We start from the raw sequence: 27640 nt of genomic DNA on the forward strand, positions 1-27640 counted from the left end.
GGATTACAACTCGAGATCTCTAACTGTGGACACATTGGGATGCAGTCACCTGCACCGCCTTCGACAAGGGGAACGCGCAGAGATTAGTCACTGCAGCGAAGCGTAAGCACCTGCTGACAGGGGAAGGCGCCTCGCCAAGGCCGGAACCTGTTCCCCGGGGCGCCCTTCTCCGGCTGCCGTCAGCGGCAGTAAAGGCGGAGACGTAGGCCCGGCGCTCGCGACATTCCCGCCGGCGACGCTAATGGCCAGCGCCGGGGCCTATCGTTAGCGTCCGGCGTGCCACGCCACTAGCGGGGCATTCCTAACTAACTTAAGTGCCGTGACCCCGGCACTCGTTTCCCATCGGCCCGGAGGAGAGGGCCGCGCGGCAAAAAGAAAACCGTCCCGCCGAGGCCGCAGTCACTTCCTCCTCCCTCGTAAATTTACAAAGCAGCCGGGATCCTACTAGTTGGATAATACTCTTGTCTCTGACACCCCTATAGGTAAATCCTAGGCTGAGCAGGTTCCGCCTCACTTAGTCCACACGACTCAGGCCTGTTAAGTGAATTTAAATTTTAATTAAACGAACAAGTGTTTTTACAAGTTCGCTCTCGAAATGAATCGCCTAACTTTCACTGGCAACGGAAGTATAGCGTTAAGCAAAATCGTTATCGGCACTGTCCAAGCAACCTTCCCCCTTTTAAAAACCAGTTCTCATTCTTTTTCAGATCTTTTTATTGTTCCACTCTTCTGGTGAGATGATTTTTGGTATACGATTCCACCTTATCTCCATCTTGAAAATTTCGTAGCCACTAATTCACATAATTCCTTACGTGATAAACGCATTCATCAAAATGGTTCAAATGGCTCTGAGCACTATGGGACTTAACTTCTGAGGTCATCAGTCCCCTAGAACATAGAACTACTTAAACCTAACTAACCTAAGGACATCACACACATCCATGCCCGAGGCAGGATTCGAACCTGCGACTGTAGCAGTTACGCGGTTCCAGACTGAAGCGCCTAGAGCCGCACGGCCACACCGGCCGGCCGCATTCATCAAGTTCAGTCTTAAACAAACATTTGAACACTGCAAATAAAAAACATTGTAAGTGCCAAAGCTCACATTTCTCAGGAGACTGAAAGAAAATCCTTGTGTCTTTGGACAAACTTGATTTCTATCCAGAAAAATGAAAAGATTGTGATACCTCAGAACTATCCAGAATGAGATTTCCACTCTGCAGCGGAGTGTGCGCTGATATGAAACTTCGTGACAGATTAAAACCGTGTCGAACTCGGGAACTTTGCCTTTTCCGGGCAAGTGATCTACCAACTGAGCAACCGAAGCACGACTCACACCCCGTCCCTACAGCTTTACTTCTGCCAGTATCTCGTCTCCTACCTTCCAAACTTTACAGAAGCTCTCCTACTAACCCTGCAGAACTAGCACTCCTGAAAGAAATGATATTGCGGAGACATGGCTTAGCCACAGCCTGGGGGATGTTTCCAGAATAAGATTTTCACTCTGCAGCGGAGTGTGCGCTGATATGAAACTTCCTGGCAGATTAAAAGTGGCGCATTAGGCGCTAAATGATTGGAGATCCAAGACTCTTCACAGAAAACGTGATTCGAAGGCTTTTCTGCTCTTTAAAGTAGTATAGATGGTGATCTGTGGCATCTCTGCCGAAAGAGTACAATGCTAGTGCACGCACAAGTATTTCGGAGGACACCGGTCGTCGTACATAGTTAAAGGGCTTATTTCAATAGTGGTACAAGTCCATTTTTGTTCATATTGAAATACTGAGTCCTTAAATTAAGTGAGCACAGTTTTAATCTGCCAGGAAGTTTCATATCAGCGCACACTCCGCTGCAGAGTGAAAATCTCATTCTGGAAACATCCCCCAGGCTCTGGCTAAGCCATCTCTCCGCAAAATCCTTTCTTTCAGAAGTGTTAGTTCTGCAGGGTTCGCAGGAGAGCTTCTGTAAAGTTTGAAAGGTAGGAGATGAGATACTGGCAGAAGTAAAGCTGTGAGGACGGGGCGTGAGTCGTGCTTGGGTAGCTCAGTTGGTAGAGCACTTGCCCGCGAAAGGCAAAGGTCCCGAGTTCGAGTCTCGGTCCGGCACACAGTTTTAATCTGCCAGGAAGTTTCGCCTCAGAATTATGCTGTTCACCGTAACAACACAAAAAATAATGACAGAAATTAGAAAACAAATACTTAATTAACTCGGAAACTGGCTGGTTTTATGCTCTGCCACATTTTTAGAAGCTGATTCATCCTAAGAAGAAAACAGAAACCAGCCATTGTTAATAATGCTATTTGCTTGCACAAATAGCACCGTTACCAGCTTCGAACCGACAGGTTCATCTTCAGACAGCCGTTGACGTTTACTCTGATAAGCCAAAACAACATGATCACTGCCCACCGCAACGTTGGATGCTGCCTGGTGGCGTTGCAGGCACGTGACACAGTAACAAAAATGAGTAAGCTGAGCAGACCCGGACGGGGAATCACTCTAGTGAAGATATGGGCTGCAAATGGGGAAATCTATTGAGATAAGCGACTTTGACAAAGATTATTATTACGTAGAGCGCGTGAACGAGTATCTCTAACACGGCGAAGCTGGTCGAATGTCCACGTGCTATTGTCATGAACATCTATAGAAAGAGGTAGACGGACAGTGAAACTACCATTAGGTTGGAGATCCAAGACTCTTCAGAGAAAACGTGATTCGTAGGCTTTTCTGCTCTTTAAAGTAGGATAGATGGAGATGTGTGGCATCTCTGCCGAAAGAGTACAATGCTGGCGCACGCAAAAGTGTTTCGGAGGACACCGGTCATCGTACATAGTTGAACATGGAGCTCCGCAGCTCCCTCTGTATTCACATGTCGACCAATGACATTGTCAGTTACGACTGCAGTGAGCACGAGATCATAGGGATTCGACCGTCGATGAACGGAAACGTGTCTGGCATTTCGAGTGAATCAAATTTTTGCTGTACAAGGTGGATGGTCGTCTCCACAAACGCCGTTATCGAAATGAACGGCGGCTGGAAACGTGCAGCACGCCATGGACGCAGGCTGCGGGATCGGTATTATTCTATGGGAGACATTCTGCTGTGCTTGAGTGGGACATGTGGTAGTAATCGAAGACACGCTGACAGCTGCGAATTTCCTGCATCCCTTCATGCTTGATGTCTTCCCCAACGGCGATGTCGCCTTTCAGCAGTATAAATGTCCATGTCTTAGAGTCAGAACCATGCTATGATGGTCAGAGGAGCACTATAGCGAACTCACTTTAATATCTCGTCGAGCAAATTCATCTGCTGTAAATCCTATGTAATCCATCTGTGTCACTGTCGGGCGCCATCACCGCGTACAGAAATTAGCGGCCGGTTATTTACGCGAATTACAAATGGTTCAAATGGCTCTGAGCACTCTGGGACACAACTACTGAGGTCATCAGTCCCCTAGAACTTAGAAGTACTTAAACCTAACTAACCTAAGGACATCACACACATCCATGCCCGAGGCAGGATTCGATCCTGCGGTTTCGCGGTTCCAGACTGTAGCGCCTAGAACCGCTCGGCCACTCCGGCCGGCCGCGAATTACAGGACGTGTGCATAGACATCTAATGCCGCATATCGCCACAAGCCTACCAACGAACTGTCGGATCCTTGATACGCAGAATCAGTGATGTGTTTTGTTCCACTGACGGAAGAATAAGCTATTAAGCAAGTGGTAATAATATTTTGGCTCGTCTGTATATATATCTTTTGTTGTTTTTACATTAGTTGTTGGAAAGATACAGTCGACAACAGATGTAAACAACAGCAAATGTAATATAAATCCGAACAACATTCTGAAGATGAACGTGTTAACGGCGCTATTTGTATAAATAAATAGTATTATTAACAGCGGCTGGTTGCTATTTTCTTGTTTGAAAGAATCACTTCGTATTTTGTACACAGACACGCTCTCTTAAATGTTAGTTTTCACCAAAAGCTGGCCGCTGTGGCCGAGCGCTTCTAGGCGCTTCAGTCCGGAACCGCGCTGCTACTACGGTCGCAGGTTCTAATCCTACCTTGGGCATGGATGTGTGTGATGTTCTTAGGTTTAAGTAGTTCTAAGTCCTAGGGGACTGATGACCTGAGAAGTTAGTCCCATAGTGCTCAGAGCTATTTGAACCATTTTTTCACCAAAATAGTACGAGAAAAGTATTTGTTCCAAGTACCATTAATACTGATGCATTAGGTTTTATTTGCAATAATATATGTACAGAAATACAGCTTTAGTTTTGTAAGTAATAGAATTATAGTCAACAAAAAACACTTCCCGTATCTTGTAAATTTTGTAGCTCCTGAGGGAAGCACTGCTTGGCACAAAGAGCGTCACCATCTACTGAAGACTGATCTTGTTCATATTTTGGCATTTGGATGAAATTTAGAGTACAGTAGCACGCGTTTTTATTTTTTAATGGCACTTAGGGCGTTTTCCATGTCCAATCTTCAATTGATTTCTACTCTACAAAAGACTGATATTGTCTTGCAGACAATAGTTGTTAAAGGTGTTTAATACGAAGAAAGAAGGCAAGTTTAGCGACTTGACAGCTCAGCAGCAAATACCTGAAGTATAAACAATTGTTGAAAAATTACCTGAAAATTGCTTTATTGGAAGAAAGTACATGAATTGTATGATTTTTAAATTTTTACTTCAAAGAGTCTTAGTTTTAATTGCAATTTTATCCCTCAACAAAAAGACAAGAGACTGAAGTTTCGATTTTCCAACGTATTTAGATCTAAAGAAAAATGAACAATACAGAAGAAATTTTATTTCATCAGCAGTGGTCGTCACGTTCATCAATAAATGCTGTTTTGTAGGGATCAATTTTTAAGTGTAGTGTTGTCTTACTTCCAGTTGAAAGTACAGTAAAAACTCCAAAATGAACTTTGAGTGAGGTGTTAGTTATTCAGAACATTTATTTATTTTCTTTTATTATTTTAAGAAAACCTATGAGTTTTCTAACAGTATTGCCGTATTAAAGAAGAAAATCTGCCTTTAATTATTTAGCAATACACAGAAAACACGAGGACTTAACAGATGGCACGGGAACATAAAAATAGTAAAGTGTCACTACAGACCTAAAGGTGTGGGGTTCAATCCTCGGTCTGTCCTACGATTTTTAACTGTCAGTTATATCACATTGGAGAATGTCATGTACATCGTGGTTTGTAGTCCCCTGTAACTGGCTGATAAGTCAGTTCATACGTCCGAAGAAGGTAAGGGCATACCATCACTAAAAGGACCGTGCCTAGTGAAGCAATGCTGTGTACACGCCAATCTTCCGGTTGAATAACAGCTTTACTTAGGATACCCTTCCCGATACCAAAGTGGGACTGATAGGACTGACTCTACCTATGTAAAGACTGTATTGTTGCATTTCTTCGTGACAGGTTAAGATTATGTACATTGTAACAGTTCAGGAAAGTAAATCTGTCGCTTCACCACGCCGCTGGTTTTCAGATCTACAATAGTGTTGATTTATTTTTTTGTAGAGAAACTAAAAACCAAAAATTTCCTGATGTAGCTATTGTTGAGAAGGATATGTTTTAAAAGCGCTCTCATTTTTCATTTTTTGCTCTATTTTCGCTAAGACAAGGTAGTATCCCATATCTACATCTACATCTACATTTATACTCCGCAAGCCACCCAACGGTGTGTGGCGGAGGGCACTTTACGTGCCACTGTCATTACCTCCCTTTCCTGTTCCAGTCGCGTATGGTTCGCGGGAAGAACGACTGTCTGAAAGCCTCCGTGCGCGCTCTAATCTCTCTAATTTTACATTCGTGATCTCGGCGGGAGGTATAAGTAGGGGGAAGCAATATATTCGATACCTCATCCAGAAACGCACCCTCTCGAAACCTGGCGAGCAAGCTACACCGCGATGCAGAGCGCCTCTCTTGCAGAGTCTGCCACTTGAGTTTATTAAACATCTCCGTAACGCTATCACGCTTACCAAATAACCCTGTGACGAAACGCGCCGCTCTTCTTTGGACCTTCTCTATCTCCTCCGTCAAACCGATCTGGTACGGATCCCACACTGATGAGCAATACTCAAGTATAGGTCGAACGAGTGTTTTGTAAGCCACCTCCTTTGTTGATGGACTACATTTTCTAAGCACTCTCCCAATGAATCTCAACCTGGTACCCGCCTTACCAACAATTAATTTTATATGATCATTCCACTTCAAATCGTTCCGCACGCATACTCCCAGATATTTTACAGAAGTAACTGCTACCAGTATTTGTTCCGCTATCATATAATCATACAGTAAAGGATCCTTCTTTCTATGTATTCGCAATACATTACATTTGTCTATGTTAAGGGTCAGTTGCCACTCCCTGCACCAAGTGCCTATCCGCTGCAGATCTTCCTGCATTTCGCTACAATTTTCTAATGCTGCAACTTCTCTGTATACTACAGCATCATCCGCGAAAAGCCGCATGGAACTTCCGACACTATCTACTAGGTCATTTATATATATTGTGAAAAGCAATGGTCCCATAACACTCCCCTGTGGCACGCCAGAGGTTACTTTAACGTCTGTAGACGTCTCTCCATTGATAACAACATGCTGTGTTCTGTTTGCTAAAAACTCTTCAATCCAGCCACACAGCTGGTCTGATATTCCGTAGGCTATTACTTTGTTTATCAGGCGACAGTGCGGAACTGTATCGAACGCCTTCCGGAAGTCAAGAAAAATGGCATCTACCTGGGAGCCTCTATCTAATATTTTCTGGCTCTCATGAACAAATAAAGCGAGTTGGGTCTCACACGATCGCTGTTTCCGGAATCCATGTTGATTCCTACATAGTAGATTCTGGGTTTCCAAAAACGACATGATACTCGAGCAAAAAACATGTTCTAAAATTCTACAACAGATCGACGTCAGAGATATAGGTCTATAGTTTTGCGCATCTGCTCGACGACCCTTCTTGAAGACTGGGACTATCTGTGCTCTTTTCCAATCATTTGGAACCCTCCGTTCCTCTAGAGACTTGCGGTACACGGCTGTTAGAAGGGGGGCAAGTTCTTTCGCGTACTCTGTGTAGAATCGAATTGGTATCCCGTCAGGTCCAGTGGACTTTCCTCTATTGAGTGATTCCAGTTGCTGTTCTATTCCTATCGTTTGGTCAGTTGAGTCAATGATATCCTTTTCGCTTTCCAATTATGTCATTACTCTTTAAAAAGTTACCTAACACTTGTAATTAAATCTAGCTGTAATCTGTTGTCGACACATTTTTAGTATACAATAAAATTCGGTGTTTCACATCTTACGCCAGTCTTAAGTCCACAGTCGTTATCAATTGTCATTTATATTTGTTCTCATTCTTAAGGTTCAACGTTTTATCGTCATCGAGTTCAGTTGCGATGGAAAGCGAGCTCTACTGAAGAAAGGTGAAAGAAGCTGCAGAGCTTCAAGAAAATAGGAATAACCTAAACTAAAATAGCACAGCAGAATCTAAACCTGAGTTGTGCCGCGTACAAAGCCATAGATCAAACCACTACGTACTTCACTCGTCGCCACATTTATGTTTGAGCAACTGATGTTAAAATTCGCCATCAACATCAACATCTTGCCGCAAAAACAGAGGTGAGTAAAAAATCGTTATACTATGCATTCTATGAAGTTAACATTGTATTATGAGATGCACCCTTAGAATTTTCCTATTTCATTCACTGTACTTATGTGTAGCTGATGTGATATCTATACTGCTGACAGTTCACTCAAATGGATGTATTGACTCTTATTGTTACGTAGAAATATATAGTGTCTAAAAATTAGGTAAGGGAACTGTAGGAGGAAATTCTTTTGGAAACCAAAGAGTGATTTCGAACGATGGTTTTGTCAGTTTTGTCAGTCAAGAGTAACTCACCAGAAATTCGACTGAGAATATCACATTCACAGGTTTTTCAAAAATGATTTTCAGATGCCCTGTATATCAGAAATCGTCATACTCATCACATATTGAGGGTACTGTGGGAGTCATAGAGAATGAAATTGGATTGCGAATACCTGCATCTAACTCTCATCTTGTAATAACATGTAATAACATCATATTCATATAAGAAGCACTACAGCAGTGCAAATGTTCTATTTGTTACTAACGATTGTTAGTAACGCCTCCACATTATCTCATCCTCGCATAAACACCGTGGAGCCCACGGAGCTTATCCGACGGTGGGTATCACGTTCAACCATGTCCTCGATTCTTTAGTGAGCAGAGTTTTGGCACTTTATTCATGGTGAATATTCAGGGACATAATAGGAGCCATCAATCGAAGTAAAAAAGTTCAACAAACATGGGCTCTCAAATGCACGCCTTAAGAGCTATGAACATTTGTTCATTAGAAGAGATTAGTTTCACAGCATCGAAGATTAAGTGCTCATAGCTCTTGATGTATGAGTCGTCGTCAGTTTCGATGGAGTATCCCTGTTCACCATGGTCCCTGTTGACGAAGCTCTTTCTTACATAGCTGATATGTTTCCTACTGATATAATAGCGTTGTCTCGACATTGTTTATCCTCGACTTATTTTCAATATGACAACGAGTTTCATGAACAAATTGATGGGGTGGCCATGGGTAGCCCTCTGAGCCCTGCTATTGCTAATCTATTTATGGAATTTCTCGAACAAGTGCTGCAGTCCGCAAAAAAAAAAAAAAAAGTCCTTTGAAATGGTATCGATACCTGGATGATACCTTTGTGATATGGAATCATGCTGAAGAGGAACTGAGTGGGGTTTTTTTTTTTTTTTTTTTTTTTTTTTTTTTTTTTTTTTTTTTTTTTGGTGCACATAAGCAGTTTCAATCCAAAAATACAATTCACCATGGAGAAAGAGAGTAATGGACAACTAAATTTTTTTGGATGTATTGGTTATTAAACGGGTAGATGGGACTTTAGGGCACAAGGTATATAGGAAACACACACACATCGATAGTTACCTACATAAGGATTCGAATCATCATCCTGGGAAGAAGAGAGGAGTCATAAAAACTTTAGTGGACAGGGCTAATAACATCTGTGAGTCAATTTATTTGCAAGATGAATTAAGCCATTTGCGAACGGCTTTCAAGAGAAATGGGTACACTGACAACGAAATAGATCGAGCACTCCACCCTAGAAGAAAAGTGTCCGAAAATACACGACGACAACAACTACTGTCGGCTGGAAAAGTTTTTCTTCTATTTATTATAACATCACGTACATCACGGACCGTATTGGGAAAGTTTTGGCCAAGTTTCAATCCAAAGAAAATTAGTGAAAGTTTAAGATCGGTGAAAGACGCACGACACCCCTTAGCTACCCCAGGTGTGCATAAAATTCCGTGTAGCTGTGGCATGCTTTACACTGCAACAACTAAAAGGAGTGTCAATACCCGCCTAATGGAAGACAAAAGGAACTGTAGATTGGGACAAATTGACATATCAGCTGTAGCGGAACACGTTTTCAAAGACGGTGATCACGAAATAAAATTTAGTGAGACAAACGTGATAGCTCGGATCTCAGATTATTATAACCGCATGTATAGAGAAGCTATAGAGATCTACAAGCACGAAAATAATTTTAGTAAAAAAGAAGAAGGATTAAAACTAGACAAGATATGGCGGTCGACTATGTACCAACGAAGTGACTACCGATTACCTATAATCGAGAGAGATGGCACTAGCCAGGGATAGTTTTAAATTCGAAAGCACATGAGTGGTGGAGCCATCTAAGCGCTCTATACAGGGTGTTACAGAAGGGTACGGCCAAACTTTCAGGAAACATTCCTCACACACAAAGAAAGAAAATATGTTATGTGGACATGTGTCCGGAAACGCTGACTTTTCATGTTAGAGCTCATTTTATTACTTCTCTTCAAATCACATTAATCATGGAATGGAAACGCACACCAACAGAACGTACCAGCGTGACTTCAGACACTTTGTTACAGGATATGTTCAAAATGTCCTCCGTTAGCTAGGATACATGCATCCATCCTCCATCGCATGGAATCCCTGATGCGCTGATGCAGCCCTGGAGAATGGCGAATTGTATCACAGCCGTCCACAACACGAGCACGAAGAGTCTCTACATTTGGTACCGGGGTTGCGTAGACAAGAGCTTTCAAATGCCCCCATAAATGAAAGTCAAGAGGGTTGAGGTCAGGAGGGCGTGGAGGCCATGGAATTGGTCCGCCTCTACCAATCCATCGGTCACCGAATCTGTTGTTCAGAAGCGTACGAACACTTCGACTGAAATGTGCAAGAGCTCCATCGTGCATGAACCACATGTTGTGTCGTACTTGTAAAGCACATATTCTAGCAACACAGGTAGAGTATCCCGCATGAAATCATGATGACATGCTCCATTGAGCGTAGATGGAAGACTTGACGCCTCTGGAATTTTTCTTGTGGGGTTTTCGTAAAAGACATTGTTTATAAAGACGTTCCAACTACGCCTGAAAATATGCGATAGAGGATGTCAGAGCAGGTGCTTCGATAAGTGCCGATGTGATAAGGAATACAACTCAATTCACGATATGAAGATTGCAGCACTGCACTGATACCAATGGTCGTCACTTCGAACACCTTCTGTAAATGGACATTCATGCCATCTTCTTGACCTTCGTTGACCTTTAAAGACCTTACTGTTACACGTCATTGGATTCGTCCCGATAGCCACTATCAGAAAATACGTGCCAGTCTATAGTTAACCCATTTAAAAAAACAAAGTTGACCTTCATATCTCCGAAGCGACCCCACCCAGTAAAAAAAAAAACCAACGTCATATTATGGACCCCGTTGTCCCAAGCAACATTTGTCCCACAAACTTTTCAGCTACTCTCATACTTTCGCAATTATTCTAGATGGCAATAGTTAGTGAATCGCCCTGTACAGTGGTGTACGGGTACTTTTTATCAGGTGACGTAAGTATTTTAGGTCACCTATATAGTATTATAATACCGTCACTAAAATGTATTGAAAAGTACGATAGCTTTCCATGTAAAGGAAACCCAGATTTATGTACCTGGTGCAGACATTCCTATTTCGGTTTTCAAACTTTCCCCACAACATTCCTTGCGAATGTTGCGATGATTCACACCTAAAGGTCATGATCGACAAACTGCCTTTCCCCTGTCCATTTTAAGGCTGTAGCTGTGGAGTAAATACTTACACTTTTTTCCATTTTCATTTTGGTCACCAAACTGTCAAGTGACAATTTTTGCAAATTTGGAAATTTGTGGTAAGATCTTATGGGATCAAACTGCTGATGTCATCGGTCCCTAAGCTTACCCACTATTTAATCTAACTTAAACTAACTTACGCTAAGGACGACACACACACCCATGCCCGAGGGAAGACTCTAATCTCCGACGGGGGAAGCCCCGCGGACCGTGACAAGACACCTCAGACAATTTTTAATCCTTCTCATCTTCACTTCCCTATTCCTTCAATATTCTGTCATGATTTTTTTCCTTTCTTCAGACAATTACGCACCTTTTCTCTTACTGCTTTTGCCTTGGATTCCTAAAAAAAAATTGCACTTTTCTTATAGCAATATCTCTTTCTTGTGCTCCTAGTGCTTTTCTGTTGTGTACGTATAAATAAAAAACTTCTCGGATTCACCTTGCTATTAATTTTTCTTACAGAATCTAGAATATCTGTATTGTCACGCTGTTCACTCCGAAGAAAATGTACAAAAATATCCGTCTTTTTGTACAGCTATATTATTATTTTTTGAACAATTTACAGTTTTTATTTCACTCAGGCATATTTAAAGTTCTGTGTCTGTTGCGGTTGTTATACAAGAACGCCTTATTTAAATTCATGTTTAGTCCAATAAAAGTACATTACAGTATTGTTAAGCAAATCATTTTTGCCGGCCGGTGTCGCCGTGCGGTTCTAGGCGCTTCAGTCTGGAACCGCGTGACCGCTACGGTCGCAGGTTCGAATCTTGCCTCGGGCATGGATGTGTGTGATGTCTTAGTTAGGTTTAACTAGTTCTAAGTTCTAGGGGACTGATAACCACAGATGTTAAGTCCCATAGTGCTCAGAGCCATTTGAACCATTTTGAACCAAATCATTTTTCAAATCGATATCGCGGCACGGTCACTGCGATTTGGTAGTAGTGTCGTTCAACATTTGACGAATCGTCTTGGATCCGATCCCGGCCACTGATTACATTCTGAGTGCAACGGAGGCCGAAGGCCTCCGGTATGGGCACCTTCGCTCTGCCGGCAGCCCTGTCAAAGACGGTGGAAGAGCGGACAGAGTTTCAGAGCTAACGGAAAGGGTTATATTAAAGACACGTAACATGTATCCACAGGACCTGTGGCCTGTAAACGGTGGAGGGTCTCATCAAATCAGTCTCATCAGCTGAAAAGTTTGTGAGAAAAATGTTGCATGTGAAAACGGGGGCCATAATATGACCGCCCCCACCTCCCAAAGAAATATGATTAACAGACTTGCTTAACGCCAAAGTGAGTCCAGATACGGAGGCCAAAACAGTGGAAGCGAGTGCATAAGACCTAGGGAGAGGAGTGCGCCTCGGTGGATGCCGCAGACGTCTCGGAGCGGGTCGTTAGCGCCGCTCGAGCGCGCGGTTCTGTTCGAGCGCCCGCGTCGGTGTCCTTGCCGGCGCCCAATGGCGGGCCGTGTCCGCCGGGACGTGACGCCGGTGGCAGCCAATGGCGGCGGCGTCTAGCGGCGCCTAGCGCCGGCTGCCACGGCCGGCCGGGCGTCGGGGGCGTGGCCTGCGCACCCCGCCGGAATATACAAGGTGGCACCGCGCGGAGGTCCACCACCCACGGCGCATTCCCACCTTGTCTACACTCACTCACACACATACACTCACACACACACACACACACACACACACACACACACAGAGAGAGAGAGAGAGAGAGAGAGAGAGAGAGAGAGAGAGAGACCAAGTCAACTTCTATTTAATTTGAGCGTCCCACTTCTTCAAGACGTCTGAATCAGATGAGACTTCCACTAATTGCGAGACTTCTTCTGCGTCACCTACAAACAACGAACGCTCCCACAGCGTGGCGAGAGCACAGTAGGAGACCTGCAAGCAAGTATGTGTTTTCTGACATGACAACAACTTGATGTTCTAGTACAGCTCCCGAAAATTATGCCAGCTTACTTTTCATTACTAATTTTTGATATTCGTATGGCCGTATCTAAACCATATTCTAAAAATAGTCTGTGGACAAATTCTCGCTATGTGAATCAAATTTGTTTCCGTCCTTACGTCATCGAGCACGGGTCTGGTCAGGTAGCCGAGTAACGGAACGAAGTGGTGGAGCAACTGTTCTATTTGCGTCTACAGAAAGCTCCGTTCAGGATAAATACACTAAATCTTGTAATTCTGAAGTTACAAGCAACAATGAAAATTTGCTGGAAAAAAAGCACAAATGTAGTAATGCAACCCAAACAAAATAGTAATATGTGCCCGAAACAACGGAGCAGGATTTCATCGAACAGAGAGCAATCTAAAGAATTTATCGGCAGCCCACGTGGAAATACCGACGTCCCAGGAACTAAACGTGAGGAAATAAGGCGTCTGACAACCGCGACAATTGATTACCAGGTTGCCAGAGCACGCTATAGTGCAAGCCGTCAGGCGATCTATACGCAACAAAAAATTGTTCAAATGGCTCTGAGCACTATGGGACTCAACAGCTGTGATCATCAGTCCCCTAGAACGTAGAACTACTTAAACCTAACTAACCTAAGGACATCACACACATCCATGCCCGAGGCAGGATTCGAACCTGTGACCGCAGCAGTCGCACGGTTCCGGACTGAAGCGCCTAGAACCGCTCGGCCACCACGGCCGGCTATCCGCAACATTCTCAGCGCAGACTTAAATGGGCCTGAAGCTCAGAGCCGTGGATCATCGCCACCACTTCACACTCAACATAATACTGTGCTTCGACAGTCAGTCAGTGAGTGACTATAAGGCTTTCAGATATAGAGGCTTAGAAGCTGACTCAGTACGCTGGCTGCAGTATGGGTTAGTGTGCATCTTTCTTTCTTTCTTTCTCTCTTTATTTATTTACAAGGGCGGATTATCAAAGAGCTTTATTGTTTTCCATATCACTCACTATTGTGGCAAAATTAGTATCATTAGATAGAAGTACAGATAATTTTTTCATCTAGTGTTATATTTGTGAATCTGTATTACTTTTAAATTGCAATGTATTGTTGGCAACAAAATTCGTCAGTGGATAAATGTACCACGAAGCTGTGATTGACATTCTCAATCGCTCAAAGAGATACCTGCAATAAGTACGTCTATGAACCCCGTACGTACCCATATAATTACTTTCTTTTATACAATTAATATTTCTTGCCTAATTTAAGAATCTCCCCAGATTAATATTCCGTAGGATATCAGTGAATGGAACTCAAAGCTTCATGCCATAAACATCTCTCGAGGGGACGCTGTACTCCTGTACGCTGTACGCTTGTGATTAAAATGTAATTCAGCTCTGATCCCACCTCATTATTTCTTAATACAGTCACGTTTTCCTGTAAGAGCTGTGTACAAACTATGAAAAAATACTTAGATTATCTTTCTTGCTCTGCAAAGAATACGGTAACACACATTTTCTGTCTTTTGCCTGCTTACAAGGAACCAGGAGGTCCACTTGGTGTCTTGTGCAGCCCATATTACGTCAAACAGTCTATGTGACCACATAAAAACAGGTACTTAAAGCAACTAAGTAGGTACACCTCCCGATCAAAAGTATCCAGACACCCCTGTATAATACCTAAATGTCACTAGAGGCGGAAACCCAAGTACAAAATGAAGTGGAGAGTATTTTTTTTTTTATTTTTTTTTATTTTTTGCAGTAGAGAAGCAGCAACTATGAGATGGTTCGTTCGGGAGAGCTCAGAGACTTCGAACGTGGACTAATCATAGGATGACACCCGAGTAACAGATCATTAGAGACATTTCAGCTTTTCTAAAACTGCCCAAGTCGACTGTTGGTGATGGGATTCTGAAGTGGGAGCGTGAGAGGACAGCCGCAGCTAAATCGAGACCATACAGACTTTACGTACTGACGAACAGGGACCGTCGAGCATTGAGAAGGGTTGTTATAAAAAAATCGCATGAAATCAGCGGAGGGCGTCACTCGTGAGTTCCAAAGTGCTGCCGGCTGGAGTGGCCGAGCGGTTCTAGGCGCTTCAGTCTGGAACCGCGCGACCGCTACGGTCGCAGGTTCGAATCCTGCCTCGGGCATGGATGTGTATGATGTCCTTAAGTTAGTTAGGTTTAAGTAGTTCTAAGTTCTAGGGGACTGATGACAAATGTAATGTATTGCGAATACATAGAAAGAAGGATCCTTTACTGTATGATTATATGATAGCGGAACAAACACTGGTAGCAGTTACTTCTGTAAAATATCTGGGAGTATGCGTGCGGAACGATTTGAAGTGGAATGATCATATAAAATTAATTGTTGGTAAGGCGGGTACCAGGTTGAGATTCATTGGGAGAGTGCTTAGAAAATGTAGTCCATCAACAAAGGAGGTGGCTTACAAAACACTCGTTCGACCTATACTTGAGTATTGCTCATCAGTGTGGGATCCGTACCAGATCGGTCTGACGGAGGAGATAGAGAGGATCCAAAGAAGAGCGGCGCGTTTCGTCACAGGGTTATTTGGTAACCGTGATAGCGTTACGGAGATGTTTAATAAACTCAAGTGGAAGACTCTGCAAGAGAGGCGCTCTGCATCGCGGTGTAGCTTGCTCGCCAGGTTTCGAGAGGGTGCGTTTCTGGATGAGGTATCGAATATATTGCTTCCCCCTACTTATACCTCCCGAGGAGATCACGAATGTAAAATTAGAGAGATTAGAGCGCGCACGGAGGCTTTCACACAGTCGTTCTTCCCGCGAACCATACGCGACTGGAACAGGAAAGGGAGGTAATGACAGTGGCACGTAAAGTGCCCTCCGCCACACACCGTTGGGTGGCTTGCGGAGTATAAATGTAGATGTAGATGTAGAAGTTAAGTCCCATAGTGCTCAGAGCCACCTGAACCATCCAGAGTGCTACCACCAGTCCAGCAAGCAGAAAGAACAGGGTACAACTGTCGAGCAGCTCCTTATAAGCCACGTATTTCTATAGTCAGTGCTAAGCGACGGTAGCGGTGGCGTAAAGAGCGAAACGACTATTCCCACACTCTGTGACAGTCCGATGGAAGGGTTTACGTTTGGCCAATTCCTGCAGAACGTTACCAGCCACCAGTGCTAGCAGTGAACTACGAAAGAGATGGCATTATGGTATGGGCGGTGTTTTTCGAGGTTAGGGTGTGATTCCCATTTTGCGCTTAAAAACGCTAAATGTATAAATTCGTGAATATATTTTACAACATAGTTTACTGCCTGCACTAGAGGAACATTTCGGACAAGAGGCTTGTTTGCATCAGCATGACAACGCACCCTGTCATAAAGAAGCACTCGTGAAGAAATGGTTTGTTGAGATGAAATTCCTGAAATAGCATTGCCTGCCCAGAGTATCGACCTAAAACTAATGGAATAACGCTGGGACAAGTTAGAACGTCAACTTCGCTCCAGTAGACCACAACGTCTGGTTTCGGTTCTTGAGGAAGAATGGGCTGCCGTTCCTCCACAGACATTCCGACACTTCATCGAAAGTGTCTCCAGCACAGTTCAGACCTTCATAAAGGTGAAGAAGGGTGGACACGTCGCATTTCTAATGGGTGGCCGGATAGTTTGATAAGATATTGTACGTAAAACCTGTGTCATGTAACTCACGAACTGAATTAACATTGGTCAAAACTGGATAGTCTCGACCGCTTGTTCCATTGTAAAACAATGCGCTCTGATATTTTGTAGCACAAGCATAGCAAGTAGTACTAACAGATAATGCTTTTACGAACAACTGCAGCGCCTTGATGTTAACATTATTATTATTATTTCCTTCACTTTCTCAGACGTTATGTCCGGTTAAAAATGGAGTGACGCGGACCTTGATCAAGCGCCACTTCCTTTTAACTATACGGTATGTGTTATATTGCATTTAGGAACTTTCGGGTAATTGAACATGTATCAATATTTACGGATTTCTGCAGTTGCACATATATGTTTGGATGCAGCTGTATTGCATTGATGTACTGGTGGATATTGTGTGGTATGACTCCTGTAGTTGATAGTATAATTGGTATGATGTCAACTTTATCCTGATGCCACATGTCTTTGACTTCCTCAGCCAGTTGGATGTATTTTTCAATTTTTTCTCCTGTTTTCTTTTGTATATTTGTTGTATTGGGTATGGATATTTCGATTAGTTGTGTTAATTTCTTCTTTTTATTGGTGAGTATGATGTCAGGTTTGTTATGTGGTGTTGTTTTATCTGTTATAATGGTTCTGTTCCAGTATAATTTGTATTCGTCATTCTCCAGTACATTTTGTGGTGTATACTTGTATGTAGGAACGTGTTGTTTTAAAAGTTTATGTTGTAAGGCAAGCCGTTGATGTATTATTTTTGCGACATTGTCATGTCTTCTGGGGTATTCTGTATTTGCTAGTATTGTACATCCGCTTGTGATGTGATCTACTGTTTCTATTTGTTGTTTACAAAGTCTGCATTTATCCGTTGTGGTATTGGGATCTTTAATAATATGCTTGCTGTAATACCTGGTGTTTATTGTTTGATCCTGTATTGCAATCATGAATCCTTCTGTCTCACTGTATATATTGCCTTTTCTTAGCCATGTGTTGGATGCGTCTTGATCGATGTGTGGCTGTGTTAGATGATACGGGTGCTTGCCATGAAGTGTTTTCTTTTTCCAATTTACTTTCTTCGTTTCTGTTGATGTTATGTGATCTAAAGGGTTGTAGAAGTGGTTATGAAATTGCAGTGGCGTAGCCGATGTATTTATATGAGTGATTGCCTTGTGTATTTTGCTAGTTTCTGCTCGTTCTAGAAAGAATTTTCTTAAATTGTCTACCTGTCCATAATGTAGGTTTTTTATGTCGATAAATCCCCTTCCTCCTTCCTTTCTGCTTAATGTGAATCTTTCTGTTGCTGAATGTATGTGATGTATTCTATATTTGTGGCATTGTGATCGTGTAAGTGTATTGAGTGCTTCTAGGTCTGTGTTACTCCATTTCACTACTCCAAATGAGTAGGTCAATATTGGTATGGCATAAGTATTATTATTATTATTATTATTATTATTATTATTATTATTATTATTATTAGCGAATTCTTCCAGTAAATGGAAGAAGTTAAGAAAATAACTTAATCCACTTTTCTTTAGGTACTTCTTGTTCCAGTAGGACTTCTTTGCGAGGAGGCGGCATGTTTACATTCTTCCGACTACTTTGGTCTGTACTGTTTCTGTTTTGGTACTCTGATGCAACTTCCCTTTTGTTCAAATGTGTGTGAAAGCTTATGGGACTTAACTGTTAAGGTCATCAGACCCCAAGCCTACACACTACTTAACCTAAACTATCCTAAGGACAAACACACACACCCATGCCCGAGGGACGACTGGAATCTCCGCCGGGACCAGCCGCATTTCCCTTTTGTCTATTTGCGACTGAAGGTGTCCCTTTATAACATGTTGGTTGATCATTTGTTTGGGTTGTTCAAGTCCTTCCGAATTTCGTTCAGTATAGTTGTTCTTAACTGATGTTACATGGTTTATTATCCTTTTTGTCACTCGCTTTTCTGGTAGTCTGTTGAGATGACCAAACAATTTCATTCGCCTTTTTTTAATGTCAGTTTCGATACTTGAAAACTTTTGACTGACTGAAGCCTGTAATCTTCTTGAGTATGTCTTGCACCTAAAATGTTCCTAATGGGTTAGTCTCTCTTCTTTTTTTATTTCTTCAAGTTCGTGTTTTCTGTTAACCGTCAGTGTTTCACTTCCGTATTGGACTAACCATAGGGCTTTTTCCACTTTTTGCAGGCAATTTTATTGTGAGATTTTTCTCAAGGCCTGCCGGTTCGATGAATTTTCCGCGGTATTTACAGTACGTGACCCTGCTGATTTTATCGTATTTTCTTTTTAGACTCGTGATTTCTGTCTTTAACATAAGAATTCAGTTTTCTCAAATGAGATTTGTAACCCCACTTTTTCTTCGTCCTTTGCATCGCCAGGTCGTCAGCAAACGCGACGAGTGGCATGTACAGGTTGTTTTTGGGACAACCAGTAGGATTGAGTATCAAAATTAATTTTCCTTCAGTTCTTTCTCCCATTCTTCGATAACCGTGTCTATGACACATCGAACAGAACATGATGAGTCCACTTCCTTGTCTCACACCTGTTTGAATGTAAAAGGGTTCTGAGATTTCCTCCATAATCATTAACATATTCAACGTAAGTAATCACTAATAGAAGAAAAGTACGAGTTCTGAAAAAGGAGGTGAGAGAATGTATTTCGAGGACGTGAAAGTATCACATCAGGAAACAGAAGGTGAGCGAATGTCACTGTCTTCTCCGGAGCGGATAAAGTATTTACGTGTACGACGTACATAGGTGTGTTACCACCGTGAACAGTACAAACAACTTCTGAAATAACGTTTCAAAAGGTGTTCCAGTGTGTGGGTGGCTACACACAGACGGCAGGAAATCATTGCCAGCTTGCACCGAAATTCAAACTGATCGCCGTATCTGAATTAACCAACGGCTTCCACACTCTACGCGGCAACAAGTGTTTTGCTGCCTTTAATCAGTGCATTACATGTTGCAAGAAAAATTTCTTAACCCTCTCGGAAAGAGGATGTATCATACGAATTGAAATACAGATGAATCTTGGGGAAGAGGCTAATTTTTCCATTTGAGGGCTTACAAAATCGTGCTTTAATCTTCAACTGTCTAACGTTTTGTTTGCAGTGTTATATTATGTTAGAACAGTATGTGGGCGTTATTGAATGACTCTTATTTTGACTGACAATAGAATTTAAAATACTGTAACGTTCAGTACCACGACGGAATTAGGAAGATTAGGGCTTGACGTACCGCCGCCGACGAGTTCATTGGAGACCTAGCACGAGCTCGCAGTTTTTGAGAAGAACGACGAACAAAATCGGTCGTATCCTTTTTTCAAACTGAAAAATCTAAAGAGGGATGGCTGGACGAGATTTGAACCGCTGTCTTCCATAATGCGAGCCCAGTGTCTTACCTCTCCGCCGCTTCGCGCCGTTCCAACACGAAGAGTCTCTGTGGATGAAAGTTCGACGGTCACATCTGATGGAGATCTGATATCGCCATATAAATTAACTTGTACGACAATGACAGCGAAATTTCATGACAAGTCGAGAAAACTATCAAGTGTGATCGTTAGAAAAACTGTACCTTCCGGTTAGTCAGCTCATATGAAAAGGCGCTATGCAGCTAGTATTTATATGTAATTCCTTTGCGTAACATGGCAATCAATCGCTCCCAACATGTGCAATTGTCTACGTTATTTTACTTCGCCCTGCGCTTCCTACAGCTCATCTAATTTGTTTTTGCCATTTAGTTACTTCTCTGAATCTCTTACGGTTCACAGGTGATCTGTTATCGGATAAAGATTTCCCGATGAATTGTCGAAGCTATGAAGTTTATGGTTTAGAAATATCAAGTATTATTCAAGTGGCAATGTTGAGATACCTCGGCTTTTCGACGAGTCTCAGTCACAGTTAAGGGTAATCCACAGTTTCTCAAAACTTCGACTGAAGATGATAAGAATGATACTGGTCGAAACGTCGTGACACCTCAACACTGCCACTAATTTTCACCAATATTTAAATCTACACCCGAAGGCACCTTACGGTGTGTGAGGGAGTGTGCTTCTGCTACCACTGTCTTTGTCCCCCGTTTTCCAGTTCCATTCATGAATGGTGCATGGAAAAGACGCTTCTCCGTAAAACTCCGTAAGAGCTCTGTTTTCTTTGATTTTCTCGGCATCATAAGTTGGCGAGACGTATGTGGGAGAAGATAATATGTTGCCAGACTCTCTTGGGACCTTCTCTCTCAGAATTCCAAAGTGAACCTCTGCAGGATACACAACGCCTCTCTTTTAGCATTGGCACTGGAATTTGATGCGCATATCCGTAACTCTCTCAACCAAAATAAACGATTCCGTGACGAAACGTTGTACTCGTCGTTGTATTCTCCCCGCCCCCTCTCTCTCCTTCTCTCTCTCTCTCTCTCTCTCTCTCTCTCTCTTTCTCTTCTGTTACTCTTTCTTCGTAAGGGACTTAGACTGATGGACTGTACTCGAGAATCAGTCGAAAGGGTGTTCTGTAAGCCACGCATTTCATTGATGAATTACATGTCCGAAATATTCTCCTAATGAACCTCAGTATGTCACACGATTTTCCTGCCACTTGTTTTATGTTGTCATTCCACTTACGGTCGCTTTTCAACAGTAGTATATGCCGGGAAAGCCCACATTCACAGTTAATTATAATTTTGTACAGATGTTTTATCAACTGCAATTTCAGATCGATAAATTCAACCATACGAAATATGACGGATGGATAATGGTGCTCATTATGCTTTGGATATCTCTCATTCTCTATACTATGCTTATCAACGTAATTCAAGTTGGTATATTACTTGCGATTATATTTTGTAAGAATTTCATTTCTTTCGCCTTGTTTACTTGTTTATACTGTGAAATTTTAAACGGCTAACTGCACTTTCACCCGCTCCCATTTGCAGGCTCCTAATCTAACGGATATCAGGGGCAACAAAAATTTGATTTTCAGTATTTCATGTAACTATTGGCCAAATTTAAAAATTTCTGCCGTAATTTACTCATCGAGAGGTATAATCTTACTTAAATAACTGTTATAGTTAGAAACTGTGTATGTGTCTTGAGACAGAGTAACTCACGGCACGCAAATTAGCCAGACTATATTCATCCAGTATTTTAAAATGAGGGCACTTAGCGACTTCCAACAAAAAGCTTCAAACGTAATTTCAAACCTTTCTGAGCTTTTATCTCTAGCAAAACCTCCCCCTCCGCCACTACTCTTCCCTCTTCCAATGTAATATGAGGCAACACGGCTTGCAGACAGCACGGTCCATATATACCACTGAGTACACCTGCGTTGCACGCCACTCAGCTCAGGAGATATGACGTCATAAACGTTCAGATCCCTGAAAAACTAGCTTTTCTTAAAACAGAGTGCAAATTAACTTGACTATACTCACCCAGTGTTTGACAATGAGAGTACCTACCAACTTTCAATAAACTTAAAGGGTAATTTGAAGAGCTTTATACGTGAAATTCCGTGTATTTAAAGTACTGGTGACGGAGGGGGGCGGGGGTTACTATTGGTAGACAACGAAGAGTAACCTGGCTCAGGGAAACATCTAGACACCAGATTTTAGGAAACCACAACATACCTTTCTAACTACAAATTAACAAACTCCTTCCAATGACTCGACCAGGATATCAGATTATCCCGTCTCCCATATATAATAAACTCTATATGTCTCTCCATCTTCCCATGAACACAACTTGTTTTTCATAACCACAAAAACATTTCTTCAACATTATATTCTGCTTATCTTCTACTTTCTTCAAAACTCATTGCATCTCAGGCGAGCTCTATAATATGGCAAAGCATGCAACAAATACTGTTTATTAACGAAAGGGTAAAATGTTGGAAGTGTTGACGACGAAGTCAATAATACACTGAAGAGCCTAAGAGACTGGTACACCTGCCTAATATCGTGTCGGACCCTCGCGAGCACGCAGAAGTACCGCATCACGACATGGCATGGACTCGACTAATGTCTGAAGTAGTGCTGAAAGGAACTGACACTATGAATCTTGCAGGGATGTCCGTAAATCCGTAGAAGTATGAGGAGGAGGAGGAGATCTGTTCTGAACAGCACCTTGCAAGGCATTCCAATATGTTACATAATGTTCATGTCTGAGGAGTTTGGCGGCCAGCGGAAGTGTTTAATCTCAGAACAGTGTTCCTGGAGCCACTCTATAGAAATTCTGGATGCTGGTGATCAGACAGGATTCCTACGTACGTGTCAACTGTGAGAGTTCTATCTAGACGTATCAGGGGTCCCATTTCACTCCAACTGCACACGCCGCACATCATTAGAGAGCCTCCACCAGCTCGAACAGTCCCCGCTGACATCCAGTTTCCATAGGTTCATGAGGTTGTCTTCATACCCGCACACATCCATCCGCTCAATATAATTTGAAACGAGATTCGTCCGACCGGGCAACATGTTTCCAGTCATCAACAATCCAGTGTCGGTGTTGACTGGCCCAGGCGAGGCATAAAGATTCGTGCCGCTTTGTTTCGTGCAGTCATCAAGGCTACACGAGTGGGCCTTCTGCTCCAAAAGCCCATATCGATTATGTTTCGTTGAATGGTTCGCACGCTGACACTTGTTGATGGCCCAGAATTGAAATCTGCAGAAATTTGCGGAAGGGTTGCACTTCCGCCACGTTGAACGATTCTCTTCAGTCGTCAGTGATCCCATTCTTGCAGGATCTTTTCCCGGTCGCAGAGATGTCTGAGGTTTGATGTTTTACCGGATTCTACGGTACACTCGTGAAATGGTCATACGGGAAAATGACCACTTCGTCACCACCTCGGAGATGCTGTGTCCCATCGCTCGTGTGCTGCCTATAACACCATGTTCAAACTCACTTAAATCTTGATAACGTACCGTTGTAGCAGCAGTAACCGATCTAATAACTGCGCCAGACACTAGTCGTTTTATATAGGCGTTGCCGACCGGAGCACCATGTTCTGCCTGTTTACATATCTCTGTATTTGAATACGCATGTCTATACCAGTTTCTTTGGCGCTTCAGTGTATAACGATTGATCTACATGAGAAACAAATCAGAGTTTCGCCTTATTGACACTTCTATTCTATTTATGAAACTAGAGATGGCACTGAACAACATCAAGTGAATCAAAGCAACAAGAATACTGAAGAGAAAAAAAATGGCTCTGAGCACTATGGGACTCAACATCTGAGGTCATCAGTCCCCTAGAACTTAGAACTACTTAAACCTAACTAACCTAAGGACATCACACACACCCATGCCTTAGGCAGGATTCGAACCTGCGACCGTAACGGTCACGCAATACCGAAGAGAATGAGAATGAAGTGCAAGTACCACAAGTACGGCAAGGCTTTTAAAAACGAGGAGGGATAAAGAAAGTAGAAAATCGGGAAAAAGAGTCGGTTTCAATTACGTTACTCTATCATTTTGATTTTCTACAGGGAACTAAAGAAATGTGAGGCAAATGCGGACAGTAATTAAAGTACGATTGGAAAGATATCAGCACCATCCTTCTTAGACGATGAAGTTATTAAGAAATGGAGTCGGATATATCGACTGGAATAATTTGAATGATTAAGTGTGCACCAAAAGAAATCTTCCCGTAACTGCCACCTCTGCATCCGCATCACGCACACTTAGAAGTCAAAAGCCAGTTTACGGAAATATAAAGAAACTGCGACCTGTCTCATGCTCAGCAGACTTTGTTCTCTGGAAGCCTGTAATGACAATGGTGTATAGTTCCAGAAAGTAATATATCGTAGTACCAGAAAAGCTGTCCTTTATTGAACACAGTGTAACTGAAATGAGAACTATTCCGGTTGAAGCAGAAATTTAAAGCGGTTCTCTTGGGAACAAATTACAGGATGGTCGAAATAAAACCAGCAAGTGAAATGTTTGTAAGTTCTGCGCAAAACAAGCATCCTGCTTAATGAATAGATTAAACGCTATTTACATAAGATGCTGGAAATGAAGTTAATTCAGAGCTTTGCGCGATTAATCAAATTATGGGAGACATGAAGCGGGTCTGGATGACGGATGGTAGCAGTAGCGTTTGCAGTCTTTCATTGTTGCTTGCCCCATGTATGGGAATTATTTTAGGGGATCTCACCCTTCCAGTCGCTCCACAGCTACAGGTCACAGGAAAGGAGTTCAAGCGATGATGTTGCAAGGGCTCAAGTGCGCTGTGTGCTGCTCTCCTAACGTGCTGAAAATATCCACGAAATCCTGGTTTCTAGTTATCTCTTTGCTGTCTAAATGACATACTCATGAAATGCTGAAAACATTCTTCGGGCCTGTTCCACTTCCGTCATCCTGTACCAATAAAGTGCCAGAAATTTCCTTAACCTTTACCAAATACATAAAATTTAACGTGAAACAAACAAAGGAAGTGTCAGTTCTCGAGAACTACCTACAAGCTGTGTATGAGTAACCTAAAATACGGATGCGGGACATGAGCCACGATGAGAATACGTAAAAGAAAACCTGCAGTTGAAATCATTTGGAAGGGTTGTCTATTTGCAAGGGACGACTGCAAAGGAGGTGGAAGACTGTGGTCTGTTTCTTTTCATTAGTAATATTTACCATATTTGTTTACGTCTGTCTGTTTCGACGGAAACTCTTGGATAGTTACATTTGACGCTACGTATCCAACAGATTTTTCCTTAAAAGAATCATTGTTTGGTTTTGTGCCCGTGAATACTGAAAGTGGATAACCGTTTCAAATCTTATGTCATGTAATTTTCTAACGACTTTCAAACCGAGATAAATGTTTTCCTAAGTAACAGTATTGCGGCAGCACTTGTTTAAGGAAAAGACATACTGTACTCAGAAGAAAAATACAATAAATGCACCAAAACAGAAATTCTCAACGAATAGCACGGGAATACGCGTTCACAACAATTTCAGTAGTTTAGCAGATGACCTTTGCAAATCACTGTGGTAACAGTGATAATAACAGTGCTTAGTTTGTTAAAATACAGCCTGTAATTCATTGAAAGAATAATAAATTAACCTTGACCGAAACAACCAACTCTTTTAGACATACAATAAATTTAGTGTGCCACGAAATAATACCAAAATCAACTAACCACTTGCATTTGGAAAAAAAGAAACTCGAAAGACAGTGACATATAATTTATGTACGATTAGTTTCCGATGAGCTCGTCCAGCGGTAAAGAAATAAAACTTCGAACGCATAACAAAGATGAAATCTCTATCTAGCAGCTCTGATAAGTATATCTTGTAATTTTTCCAAGTGAGATCCAACGAATTTCTAGGTACTTGCTCACGGCCGAGTCAGGTACAAATTGAATTTTCATTCGGTTGGGCGACTTGAATCTCAGACAGTTTAGAGCTATCTCTACCGAAGCACTGAAAGATTTTTTAGTGTGAGTGTAAAAAGAAAATTCTAGAAGAAATGCAACAGAGTTCTAATTTAGGAACATTCCTAACACAGAAGAAGACTGGTTATGCAAATGAAGATTACGAGAACGACACTGGACAAGTACAAACACATTGCAGGGGCGCGCGCTTCATCAACGTATGCGGCACGTAGCACTTCAGAGGTCGTAGGAGGTGCCGATTATAGAGTAGCGATAATGAAGCTATTATGCGGAATAGTTGATATAAATGCAAAACGAATAGCAAGACGTAGCTTTAAAGTGCATAACATGCGATCGATTGAACATATATAATTCGCTGACGCACACATCTAATGAATATTCCTTAGGTGCTTCCCGAGAAAGTTAAGAAGAAACTAACGGCGGCTCACTCAATACATTTTGCGAAGTGAATATTAATACTTTAGCTTCCTGTAAAATAGATATACAGATGAAACTAAGTGAAAACTTAAAAGCTAAGACGTGATATATTTTATTTCCCTAGGTCTCATTTCACATCGTCGTCTATTAGCTCGGTTTGTTATTTCAATGATCAGAGCAGAACATGATCGACCAAAACAAATTCATCCCGCAACCGATAACAAACGGTACATGCGCAGAAGGCGAGGAGAATGTTAATAAATTTAGAATAACAGACATGCTTCAGAGGCCCTGGTTTACGCATTCGGAACGATGTACTCGTATTACATCAAACAAATGCAAGAATAATCGCATATCTCATAAAACAAATATTAACTGCAAAACATTCGCAATGATACGATAATTCCTACTCAAATTACTTTTTAGGGTGTACGTAAAAACAGTAAGGACTTAACGTTGTTTTTCCTCATTCTGCTGCTCTTCCTCCTTGACTCGGACAACAGTCATTTATATACAACAAAGCTGCTTAAGCCTTAGCGCCACACTGGCAACTTAACAGTGGTAAGTACTATCGGCCCTATCTTTGATTGCACGGGAAAATAATACACCAGTATTAGTATATGTGCCAGATTAAAGAGATTATTTTACCAAAACCCATTATAAATGATAAATGGCAATGACAAAATACCGCCCTCGGACAAAGTGCTTGGTTACATGAAGCGGAGATCAAATGTGAAGCAATTTTACACAATTTTCTAGTGACATATCGAAAATCTGAACAGTTGAAACTTCAGCCCGGAAAAAAATAAATATGTGATGTTGGATACAGTGTAGGGGCAATGCAGATTAAACTAACTTATAGCCGTAATACATGCTCTACATGCAAACACAAACTCTAGAAAGTGGATTGAGCCACAGCTACATTCCAGTGGGTGATATCTATGACAGACAGTGTTTAGAAATACCTGCAAGAAATTTTTAGATGTGTTCTTGAATGTGCGCTTCAATTTATAACAACGGATGAACTATCATGCTCCAAAGAAACC

This window comes from Schistocerca americana, chromosome 3, assembly GCF_021461395.2.
Source record: "Schistocerca americana isolate TAMUIC-IGC-003095 chromosome 3, iqSchAmer2.1, whole genome shotgun sequence".
Classification (NCBI taxonomy): domain Eukaryota; kingdom Metazoa; phylum Arthropoda; class Insecta; order Orthoptera; family Acrididae; genus Schistocerca; species Schistocerca americana.